The sequence below is a fragment of the Labeo rohita genome, chromosome 3 (assembly GCF_022985175.1).
Source record: "Labeo rohita strain BAU-BD-2019 chromosome 3, IGBB_LRoh.1.0, whole genome shotgun sequence".
In the NCBI taxonomy this organism is placed as follows: Eukaryota; Metazoa; Chordata; class Actinopteri; order Cypriniformes; family Cyprinidae; genus Labeo; species Labeo rohita.
Genome location: NC_066871.1, coordinates 30975857 through 30988486, shown reverse-complemented (window position 1 = coordinate 30988486; position 12630 = coordinate 30975857). Strand labels below are relative to the sequence as shown.

Genomic DNA, 12630 nt, shown 5'->3' with positions numbered 1-12630 from the left:
TTAAACAGCCTTTGGCAAGAATGCTGGTTAAACACAGAGAGCCTATCGCAGCCACAACAAACTTTGAATGATGGTTCCTTTGTTATTCGATTTGCCTCCTATCATGACACTCAAGTGACGTCTGGTGGTGGGATTTTGTTTGACTGAAGGTAATGAACAAAAACAAACTCTGTACATGGGAATATATTGATTTAGTCTGTCGTTTTTAGCCTGAATCTCCTCGCTTTGTAAGTGTACTTTCTCCTGCGAGAAGACAGCTTGTATTGACAGGCCTCAAGCTGTAAAATTTACATTACAGTTGAGCGCATCTGAATGTGCAGCTTTCGTTGCCAAATCAGAATTTCCGTTTATGCAAAACAGAGCGAGACAGAAGAGAGCGTTTTGTGGCAATGGATGTTGTTGTGGTCAGCAGGGATTTTCTGGTACAAATAAACACCGGAAGAAACCGCCATTTGGGACTGTTTTGATTATACTGAAAGCTAACAAGTATACTACAGACTTTTGGATAGAGCTACTAGCCTGCTCATTTCCTGCATAAACTTCTTGACCAATTCTGTCCGCTTGAGATTTGAAGAGAAACAGCGTAAACCTCCCGATGCTGGTCATAATTTGTTGTGCATTCTTGTTCATTTCACAATACTGACATTCGTCCTAAAGTTTTGAGGACATTATTCTTTTCAGATGCAGTCTCAGACTCAGAAAGCAAAAGTTCAGCCAAAAGTGAGAATCCTGTTTTGATTAGCTTACACTGCTATTGTCATTATTCACTGATTAACTCAAATGGACTACAAAAGTCATCATACAATGGACTACAAAAATGCACACTACACATGCGCCATTTATACAACACGCACACTCTTAAAAATAAAGGTGCTTCACGATGCCATTGTCTAAATGGTTCCATAAAGTACCTGTAACATCTGCAGAACGTTTCACACAAGGTTCTTTGTGGTGACAGAAGTTCTTCAGATTATAAAAAGGTAAGAAAAGGTTCTTTAAAGATCCGTTGACTGAATGGTTCTTCGTGGAACCAAAAAAGATTCTTCTATCGCTGTAAGGAACCATTAAAGCACCTTTATATTTAAGATTGCACCATTCTCACATTTCTAATGGGCAAATGTTCTCAAATCATGTTTGATTTGAGATAAAAATGGTGAGTGAAAAAACTATTTTGGGTTTGTTTCTCACTAAACTTTTAGTGTGGCTTCAGTTTTCACTGACCATTTTTTTTTATGTATAAAAAATTATTGATATGGTGTGTTTGTGTTAGTTTAGACTTTCATAGCTCCAATTCCCATGACATGAAAAAGAGTATGAGTAAATGATGACATGGTTTTTCTTTTTGGGTGAACTGTTCTTTCAACACCTTCCCCCATTCTTTCTCTTTCTTCTCCTTTCTGCTTTGTTCCCTATCAAACACATTCTCTGATAAGCCCTGGAAGTCACCAGAGATAATGCGTCATTCCGTTCTCGTAAATTACAATCGCTGCCCTTTCATTGACAAAGTAGTTCACATTCTCTATTATTTCTTCACTATTTGTCACTTTGGATTCACATACTTGTTGACCACAACTACCAGCTAATGCAGTGGTCTATGATGCTGTGCAGTCCAGCAACCCCATGGCTCCACACATCTGGGGGCTGATATACAAACGGCTGTTTTTTGTATTTAGTCATTAGTCTGGGATTCAGTCCTATGAACGAAAGATGGAGGGAAATTTCGCTTTCCCACATTCAAAGCAGGGGATTACTGGAGTGGGATGGCTGTGACTCATGAGAAAGACTGTAAACCCCTCTGAAAAATCACGCCTCCCCTTGAGGTTGAAAATGGTGTTTTAATAGTTGTGTTTGGTATACATTTGTTCCATTTTGATGCTGTTAGTCTACTGATCTTGACTGTAACATTAAGTTTTTAAGAACATTTCGGTCTGTTTGAGGACAAAAAGTAACATTTGTGACTCTGGACCACAAAGCCAGTCATAAGTTTAGTTTTGTGAAACTGAGATTTACACATCATATGAAAGCTGAATAAATCAAATAGGACAATATTTGTTTGAGATACAACTATTTGAAAATGTAGAATCTGAGGGTGCAAAAAAATCAAAATATTGAGAAAATCAGCATTAAAATTGTCCAAATGAAGTAGCAATGCATATTACTAATCAAAAATTAAGTTTTGATATATTTACAGTAGGAAATTTACAAAGTATCTTCATGGAACATGATCTTTACTTAATATCCTAGTGATTTTTGACATAAAAGAAAAATTGATCATTTTGACCCATGCAATGTATTGTTGGCTATTGCTACAAAATATACCCATGCTACTTATGACTGGTTTTGTGGTCCAGGATCACATTTTATCTTGGTTTGGTTGCAATACCCAAACAAACTTGTAGTCTTACAGTTGATAATCTTCCATTTGGATGTCAAATGTTAAAATACTTCAAACAAAACTGTTATGAATGAATATCTTTAAAGGGGTCATGACATGAGAAACTAAAATTCCCTTGATCTTTCAAAACAGAAGAAGTCTTTGTATGCTTAATACATTCCACAAGTTTCATAACTTCCCCATCATTAATAAAAAAAGTATTTATGTAATAACCCTTAGAAATTGTCTCATTTGGCTCTAAGGTGCAAGGGTGCAGTCGTTTGCATAAACACCGCCTCCGGTGCAAGACTTTGATGAATAGTCTTCTTCTCACCATAGGCTCACAGTTCACAGTTCTGAGAAAAAAAGTCAGAATTACGAGATGTAAACTCGACATTGCGAGAAAAAGTGGGGCTTCCATAGGTACTAGTAAATGATTTCATAATGCTTTGTCTGGAAATAACCGTTTTTTTATTTTATCATGTTGTCAAAACACTCACATGCAACAGCGAGGAGGCATTAATACTGTTTCCTATCCCTGATAGGACTCAAACATCATGGAGATGTCTATTTGACATCTGCATTTACATCTGGAAGACGTATTTTTTAGTGTTTGCTCATCTGCAATACATCTATAGGACGTTTCCTGTCGGATGTCCAATAGACATCTATTAGATGTCTTTAAGATGTTTAGGATTTAGAATGTATGTAAAACTGACATCTTATAGACGTCTGGCAGATATCTGTAGCAGCAGATGCTTTCCAGATCAAGTGTTCTTTAACAAACATCTTGGACATGTACGTGTGCTATCTGGAATTTGGGATCTGTTTATTTGTTTGTGCAAAACAACTTTATTAACATTATAAGTAAACCTCAAGGAACATATTAAAGTAATAAAAAAATCATGTCATGGCCACTTTAATTATTTGCTGTCATAGGAAAAATCAGTCAGGAACCTATACGTCACAGTTCGGTCATAACCGAAAAAATGACTAGCTGAACGATTCAATTACTGAGTCTAATTCAAATCGCTTAACTCACGAGCAAGTACGGGGCTTCTTTGTAAATCTTTGAATGAGTGACTAATTAAAAAGAACCGGTTCCAAAGAGTCATTTGTTCGCGAATCAGACATCACGGCTCGCTCTGTGTTGGTGAATGCGTAAGTGACCTTACTGGAAACTCTGACATGCGTTCTAGCAAGATGACATCTGACGAAAACGGGTGTAAACGCAGGTTTGTCAGCTAGATTTTTTTAGTCTTGGTCTGTAGTACTGCTAATCTTTGAATTTATCTTAATGCGCTAATGTTGCTTTGTGGAATGAGAAAAGTCACAAACTATGGGAAATACGCAGTGTGTAATGTTTTTCTAAGATGCTTAAGACATCCACCCCCACAGAAAGTGCCTGAAAGTTCACATGTTCACACATGGTCCTTCTCGTTTTTTTGAGTAATTTCCTCATAATCAGATCCAGACGCCAATGCTTTGGCACTCCAGGCTGTTTCAGCAAAAATAGTTGTGTTTAATTCGGTAAGACAACTAGGGGGGTCTGGCATAGTAGAGACTGAGAGATCATATATAAACACATTCTTGAGAGGAATGGTATACACATTGTGATCTAGAGTTTATTTGCTGAGAGACATAAGAAATGAATCAAAACAAAAATCTGAAGCGACACAGAAAACCTTAACAGCTTTAAGCCACGCAAATATAAATTCACACTACATTAGGGAACTAGATGGAGGAGAACTTCAATATTTAGACTGTTCTCATCCAAATATCCTGTTTTGTTGTAAAAAAGATGGCAGCACGAAGATGAAAACCTCTTCAAAGTGGTTATAAAGATTCTTGAGCGAAGCAGAAATAGGGTGCCTGGTAAGTTGTGGTTAGTTCACAACGCTCAGTGCTGGTAATTCTGGGATGAGTGTGTAAAATTATAAAACAACTATAAACACTACATCTATTATCTAATGAAGTCACGTCACACGTAACAGTGTCCACAGGCTACAAATTCTAAGTGGTTGATAAAGAACGGACAAAGTTGTTTGGTTTTGAGGTGGTATGATGGTTAATAAAGAAGCATTTTACTAAGCAAGACAAGCAAGACTCTTGTCTTACACAAGAGTTTGTCCATTCAAGAGTTTCGTTATTCGCTCTGAACCCATTCAAAGCATTTCAGGGTGGTTTGTAGGGTTCAAACAAGTTCCATTTATTAGGTTGCAGACTTGATATGTGGCTTGATATTCCTAAACAACATTAACACAGATTGAATCACTTTTTCCAATGCTTTTTGCATTTAATGGATCTTAAACTATAATACTGTGTGAGAGTTAAGCCTTAAAAATATTTTAAAAACTAAGCAGTCAAGCCTGCAATTTTGCAGAATTTTCTCGAATAACAGTTGGCGTTTCAAACAAAAGTTTGGGAGGTCCGTGTTCTCAGCTGCTTACCTCACATTTTTTCCAGAATCGCTCCATTACCCAGCTCCACCTTTAATACTAGGTGGAGGAGTGGATTTGTACGTAGCTTGTGTCTCGCTGTTATGCACGACAACAAGCCTTTACCCTTTATGTGAACGCTTGAACTCTGTGTAAGACACCGCATGATCGCCCATACAGACTATGCACCAGGGCTCTATCCGGTCACAGCGGCACTGCAGCAACAGGAAGTGAATTACTCTTCCTTTGGTGGCTTTGTTGTTATTGGCTGACTCAAAGTGTGCCTCTGGAAATCATTAAAGCTCATGTAGTCTGAGCGAACTGTTCATTAACAGAGAAAAAAAGCATAACTCGGTTGGTTTACTATTTGGCAAAACTCTGAGGCGAGGATAATGTGGGGGAATTTTGTAAAACACACGAAAGGTGTACTCTTTCTAAACCTTCTTTCAGGACTTATTTGGCTTTAAATCTGGAATATTTCTCCACCCTAGTCTGAACCACAAAAAGATGTTTGTTTTTTGCCACTCACAATGCACACTTTTTAAGATGACTTTTTAAGAGGCTTAATTTTGCTGGTTGCAGTGGTTATATAACTTAAAATTGCATGCGTCATAAGAAGAAAACTTTACATTGTGGCCTATAGCCATTGTGTATTTGAAACCACGTTGTGCTAACGCAACATATATAGTCCATATAACCCAAATTTAATTACACACTAAATTAACATGCTTGATTCATAACATATACTGTACTTACAGTTTCATTGTCACCAATAACGGCAAAAGGAATATATAAAGATATTATTTCATAGTTCATCAGGAGCAGATGTGCTTTTCTGTGAAGTGTTTACATTCGTGCAGAGGCGAATTAGGAAATATACTCAGCTGGCAGACTGGACTGGAATGCTGATGTCATTAACATAATGTCTAATGTCAAACATGCTTTAAGATGGAATATAAACAAATTCCATTAACCGAGAGTTACATTTCCTTTTAATAAATAAATACCATACAACAATAGACTATTTATCACTGACACTGTGACAAAGGAAAGCAATAGAACCAGTTGAACACGCTGTAGAACAAACTAGGGCTAGTTGTTACGTGGGAAAGTTGGACTATTCCTCAGTAACTTTGCGGTTTTAGGTCAGAAATCCATACACACAAATGTGTGTGATGTATTTGCTTTTAAATGTCAGGCTGGTGCAAGTTGTCATTCATTTTGCGTGTTAGTTTTTACAGTTTTTGCTATTTCATTCATCATTTTGTGCTTTTAATTGTTTTTCTGTTTGAAAATGCGACTTTATTTTTTTGGCCGATAAATGCTGAAATGTTCAATCGCCAAGATTTGATGGTGTGCCTACAGAATTTAGTTTAAACATTCAGTGCTGTTCCCATCAAAAAGTCTCCAAATGGTGTCTTGGCATTAGACTTTCTCTGGCCTCATGCCATGTTTATCATTTCAACATTTTTGTGTATTTTCTAGTGGTTTTCAGGCTGATCTGGACTGTGTTAAGTTAATTGACCAGCTGGCCGCTGCTTAGATGCACTTGGGGATAGTGATGACAGGGGTCTCTATACAAAAATACGAGCCCTAGACTTTGTTCTTTCCTTCTAATCTTCCTCCAAACCTCTTCTGAGTCTCTAAATAGAATACCTATTTAACATATGAACCACATCACTCAAACTCACTCTATATCTCCATATCAGGGGTTTTCACAGGTCTGCTCTCATGGGTTTGCAGAAAGATACATAAAAACAAATAGCAAAGGTCATGCATCCAGTCAAACTCTGGCAAGTTGCCTGATGATATTGAAAAAAAAGATGTTTATGACTACTTTTGCATGATAAATTTTGTACTGTATTGGGTCTCCACATTGTAATATAGACAATCCAGGCTCATGAAAATACATGCCTCTGTATACATTTCTGGAATACCGTAATTACGTACCTTACTGCACGTTTCGTGCAGTTTTAAAGTGAAATATCCAGAGAGTGATGCTAAAACACACATTCAATATGTGACTGTGGGACATTTTTATTATGTTGGTACAGGCACGTATTGTGTTTTTATTACGCTGCTTGAGGTACGTATTGCGGCTGTTCAAAATACAAATATCTGGTGATTGTTACTAAAGGTTGATGCTCTATCGTATTGGAAATATCCCTTACACTAATCCCAACCCTAAACCTACCTGATAGTGTTAACAAATGCAAAAGTGATATAAAAACGCATTTGTTGACGCAGCCGTGCTGTTTTAACTTCCTTGTGAGAATTTGAGCTGTTTTGTCGAACTGTAGTTTCACGGGGTTCATACCGGAGTAGTTCATCACTCAAGTGCAACGTTGTATTGGCTGAGCTACTGAGCAAACCTACTAAAATAGAAAACTCATGCATATGTACCTGTATAGGTGACAACAACATTCAAAAGGAGCAGTTTTCAAATCGTGTGGGATGTTAAAATAGTTCTGAAGTCATAACATTCTGCAAGTAATTGTGTGAAAATTAGGCTTTATTAATCAAAATTCTGTACCTGTGAATCATACTTTGTGAGTTTTACTGCCTCTAGTGTTCATTTCAACTGGAAACTGCAGTGATTTGTACATATAGGTAGGCCTATGTTTTTTTAGTTCTGCAGAAATGTATACAAAGGCACATATTTCCAATGAGCCTAGGCTGTAGACAGTCCTGAAGCAAAACCAATTGAGAGTCACGCTCAATTTGCTCCTCACAAGCTGGGTTTTCATCCAAAGTTGCAAATTTAACTTGTGTGCAAAACTGAAATATTGCATAAAACACTAGTGAATAAGCACTGTTTCCATTCAACGAATCAAAGAGAACAAAATCGTCACTTCCTGATAAACTGGCAATGAATATCAAGTAATCACAGAATATAATTTTCATATATAATAAATTACTTGCGCCTCGGAGCGAGCAGATGAAACATAATAAATGCGGTCATTGCTTTCAGAGGTGGATGCCTGCTGTTTGGGAATGCAGTCGTGTAAGACATTTCTGGGAGGCAATTATACAGAAACTCCCCCCATCCCAAGTATAGGATGAGGATAGATTAAGAGTGAGGAGTTGGGATGCCAAAAAAACAGTCGAATGATGGAGGTAAGTCGGCTGTGTGCTTATATATGACTTGTGCTAGCTAGACGAGTTGCACCTGTGCCAAATCAGTTGATTATCTGATCATGCTCCTCCCGAACTTTGTTATCAAACATCATTTAATGCAAATAACGGGAGATGGAAACACGTTTGCTGAATAAATTTCTCATGTGAATTTGCGCAATGCGATGACATTAACTTGAGTAACCAGCAGGCCGATCTTGTTGCACAGCATCTGAAATGTTGTTATGGTCATTCTGAAATGCCCGAGCAAAGCCTGTCATTAAAGTGTTCTCTGAGTTCGGGCCATATTCCAGGCTCGGAGCCCTCCCCCAGGACAGCACGCCAAAATATGCTTACTGTTTACTCAACCAGATTAGATGTGAGGGTGAACTCGTGAACTCTTGTTCGCACAAATCAAAAACCACCTCAAGCGAGCGTAAAAACTTTTTTGTGAATTAAGGAATTTTCTTTCGAAATTTGGTGTTTCCATAATTCGTTTCTGATGTGATACTTTAAAATGCGCATAAAGCAGGGTGATGGAAACATGGATACTGTTAACCACTGTGACAAAGATAAACCTTCTTTGAGCAATAATAATGGACACATTGACACTAGGGCTGTCACTAACTATTGTTTTGGTAATCGAGTACTCTGTCGATTATTCTGATGATTAATCAAGTAATTGGATAATTATAATTTATTTTTTATGACCTAAGTGAACAATAGTTTTTAAAATGACTTAAAATGCATATATAATAGCAATGAGGCAATAATAGTTAGTTCAAATAAAGTATCAAAAGCAAGTAATAGTGGTTTTATTGAACAAAACTGTTAAAAATACATAATGCATTATAAACAATAGAGCTAATGTTCATTATGCATTATAACAAATGACGGCAGAGGGCACCAACAGCCTGACGATTGTTTTTACACTTTACTGCGTGATCTAATCTATTTTTAACATTGACCCAACAACATTTAATTCAAATGTCCACTTAATATTTAATATTTGGCCATTTCTCTATGATAGAAAAGTTACAGCCACTGTAATTTCTTGAATATGTGGACACGAAAATGTGTGTAAACTTTTATTTTGAAATTGCGATGAACAGTAAGGATATTGAGAAAGAATATTCTCTTGTGTTTGCACATTTATAAATTATTTACCATACAAATCTGGTGAAATAACGCACATTGCGTTCCCAGATGAACGTTATAATAAACCCAAACTTATAACAATATGCAGAGATGTTTGAGATGCTCCACACATGTAAATGATAACAGTTTGTGGGGCAGCATTTACTGTAAACGGAGCCACTCTGAGATGCACGTACTTAACCTACACTCATGTGAATAATTAAAGCGCATATATTAAACCTGCATTGCATTTAGTTATTTAATTAAATCTAAGCGATTGTGAATTCTTAATAGCATTATGCTTTATTGTGATTTTTAAATAGGTTTAGTATGTGGAACGTGCCACGGGCAAAATGGAGTCAAGGATTTTTTATAATTGAATACTCAAATAGAATCGAGGAATCGTTGCAGCCATAATATACAATACAGTATACACCTCGCTGCAGCAGTTGATTTAATGTCTCTATTTTACTCATAAGGCATTTCCCATCATGTCTGCTTTGTCCTTGGGGATTTACATGGCAGTCAGACATGTTTAAAGTTAGCAGACAGAAGTGGCCCTGTAGGATTTCCTGAGGAAACAGAAAGAAATACGGTCAGTGAGTTTGTTGTTTTCCATTTGCGTCGACTGGCATTGCGTTGAGTCTCTCAATTGCTTGGAAAAAGACACATGTTACCTGAAATTGAACTCTCACCCTTTCTTTTCTCACTATGCACTAACCACTTATTTCTCACAAGAAGGTCTGGCTGTGCTGACAGACCTACTTGATACAAGATGTTTGTTTGCCAGCTGAGAGAGTCTCCAGCCAAATATCCACTCACCCATTTTTGTTCTCTCATCTTTTGAAGCGAGATGTGCAGGCGTCTACCAGCAGCTAGTTGCCAGTGGCTGTACCAACTCATAATTTGTATACAAATCATTGTGGAAACACAAAGCACAGGTGTAACAGGTGAACTACGCAGAGAAGATGTGAAATTTGTCACATATGTGAAAGTTAGCTTCTGTGAGCATGTAACTCCTTCTCACCTCCAGTTCACGCTGAAGAACTGAAAAGCCATAATGTCACATATGGTGTGAGCTAATCATCCAGTTCATCTTCACTTCATTTGCAAAGGTACTTTTTGCAAAAGCGACACCAGTTTTTGATGCTACGTCAGAACGCCAGCTCCTATGTCAAGAGCACCACATGCATACACCGTTTAGAGAAGAAATTGTTGAAAAAAGTTGTCGTTTTTGTTTTCTTGCACACAAAAAGTACTCTTGTAGCTTCATAACATTACCACTGATGTCATATGGACTATTTTAACAATGTCCTTACTACATGCTAAGTTAAAAACAACGCAGTTTGGGTTATTTGGCAACCCAGCGCTGGGTAAATATTGGACAGAATACATGCGGGATTATTTTGACCCAGCTGGTTGGGTTAATTGTTTTTACCAAACATGCCGAGTTATTTTATTTAAGTCAACTATTGTTTAAAAAAAATTATTATATTGCTGGTTTAAAATAGACTGGAACTTATAAAAGCACACACAGAATTACTAGAGGATAATCAAAAGATGAACATCTAGTATTAAGCAAGAGCACAGGGACAAAATACAAGGCAAATTAAATGTATTTGGGTGAATACAGCATAGTTTACAATATTACATACATTTAAACTCATTTAACAAGCATTTTAAACATTGAAAATGTAACATTTAAAAGTAGAATTTTAATTTTAGTGTATTTAACTGTTCTCTGTAATCGCTTTTTACCGAAATAGCGCTAATGTCACCGAAATCTGAGCCAAAGAAGGGCTGCTGTTCGGGGTTAACTGTGAACTTCAGACCGTGGCCTCGTGTTTCACTCATAGCTGAAAGATGCCATGACTGACTCCAAAAACTGCCCATAAACAAACAGTACTGAGATTAGAGAACATATTTTAACATCAAACTACATTAAACTCAGTACAATAACAGATAAAATCCATTTATTTTATTTAAGGCAAAAGTCGTTTCCATCCTGTGAAACAACCGCTGCTGACGCAGCTGACTGACATCTCGTCCTTATGCTGCGTTGTGTAAAATAATACAATTTACAGCACAGTAAAGACTTTATCAATGAATTCAAATATATACAAACCTTTATTTTGCTGAAGAAGTGGAAATCAATGGTGCTGAGAACCACTCTCTTCTGTAGAGGACTCAGAAAGTCAGCAAACTCAGCAATGGGTTGTTTCGTCAGAGACAGGCTCAACTCGGTTGGGTAGAAAAAATAACCTAGCATTAAAAATAACCCAGCAACTTAGTTACAGAAAAACTACCCAGTACCTGTGTAAAAATATTAAAAATAACCCAATAAAATGACCCAACAAGTTGAGCCCAGCATTTGAGTTAAAAACAAAAAAAACAAAACAGCACCTGGGTAAAAATATAACAAATGACCCAATAAAATGACCCAACAAGTTGAGCCCAGCGTTTGAGTTTAAAAAAAAAAAAAACTGCACCTGGGTAAAAATATTAAAAATAATCCAATAAAATGAACCAATAAGTTGAGCTCAGCATTTGAGTTAAAAAAAAAAACAAAACCTAGCACCTGGGTAAAAATATTAAAAATAACCGAATAAAATAATCTGATGGGCTGAACCCAGCATTTGGGTTAAAAAAATAACCCAGCACTTGGATAAAAATATTAAAAATAACTGAATAAAATGATCCAACAGGCTGATCCCAACATTTGGGTTAAAAAAATAAGCCAGCATTTTTAGAGTGTACCTTTCTAGGCCTTGAACGTGTCAGCTGCATTAATCAAAAAAATCATAATTTGTGTTCCGAAGATGAATGAAGGTCTTACAGGTTTGGAACGTCATGAGAGTGAGTAATCATTTTTGGATGGACTATCCCTTTAAGAGTTTATTCTGTGGCTAAAGCATTGTTTATTTACTCTATATAGATTTTCTGAGAAATGCTAACAAGCAAATGCACTGTTGGTTAACAACTTCTGCAGAAGCCAAACACAGTGTTTGTAGGTGTCACAGACCCTTAGCTAGATGCTAAAAGTGCTCATGTTGCACTAAATGCAACCTGTTACTGAGCCGTTCTCACATTTGTGTGTGTGCGACATTGTTTCAGGGCAAGCATTAACTACATCATCTTGAAACTGTGGTTTTTTTAGGGTGGAGTAGCTGTGACTTTCAGCACCCTTTCAGTGGGGACTATTTTAGATGGTAGGAAAGTTACGATTCTCAGGAACTTTGATAATGTTATCTAAAAATAAAAAAGCATTTATGTACTTGTAACTAAAATGTAGAAAAATACTCATTTGCAGCATTTGTTATATATTCTTGCAAGCAGTATTAAAAATGTGCTTATCAGCATTTGGGAAACAAGGGGTCAGATGCTATCAGTATCTGACCTGATAGCGCTAACAGTGAGGATCTCCATACACAGACATTATTGAGTCTGTTATCAAGAACATCCTGTTGTTTCTCAGATTTGTATTTCTTTTTTATCTGTTGCTGATTATGTTTTGACCTCTTGTTTAGGCTCCTGCGCATGCAAGGCTATTTCCTCAAGACTCATTAG

General features: G+C 36.9%; 1 long non-coding RNA gene across 1 annotated transcript; it reads right to left on the bottom strand.

Annotated features, from left to right (window-relative positions):
* Positions 1-8599: 8599 nt before the first annotated feature.
* On the bottom strand, positions 8600-11947 carry LOC127163036 (uncharacterized). Its single transcript, XR_007827438.1, has 3 exons — positions 11821-11947; positions 11189-11325; positions 8600-10948 (listed from the first exon to the last, which is right to left on the bottom strand). It is a non-coding gene; the product is annotated as an uncharacterized LOC127163036 (long non-coding RNA).
* Between the last annotated feature and the right edge of the window lie 683 nt (positions 11948-12630).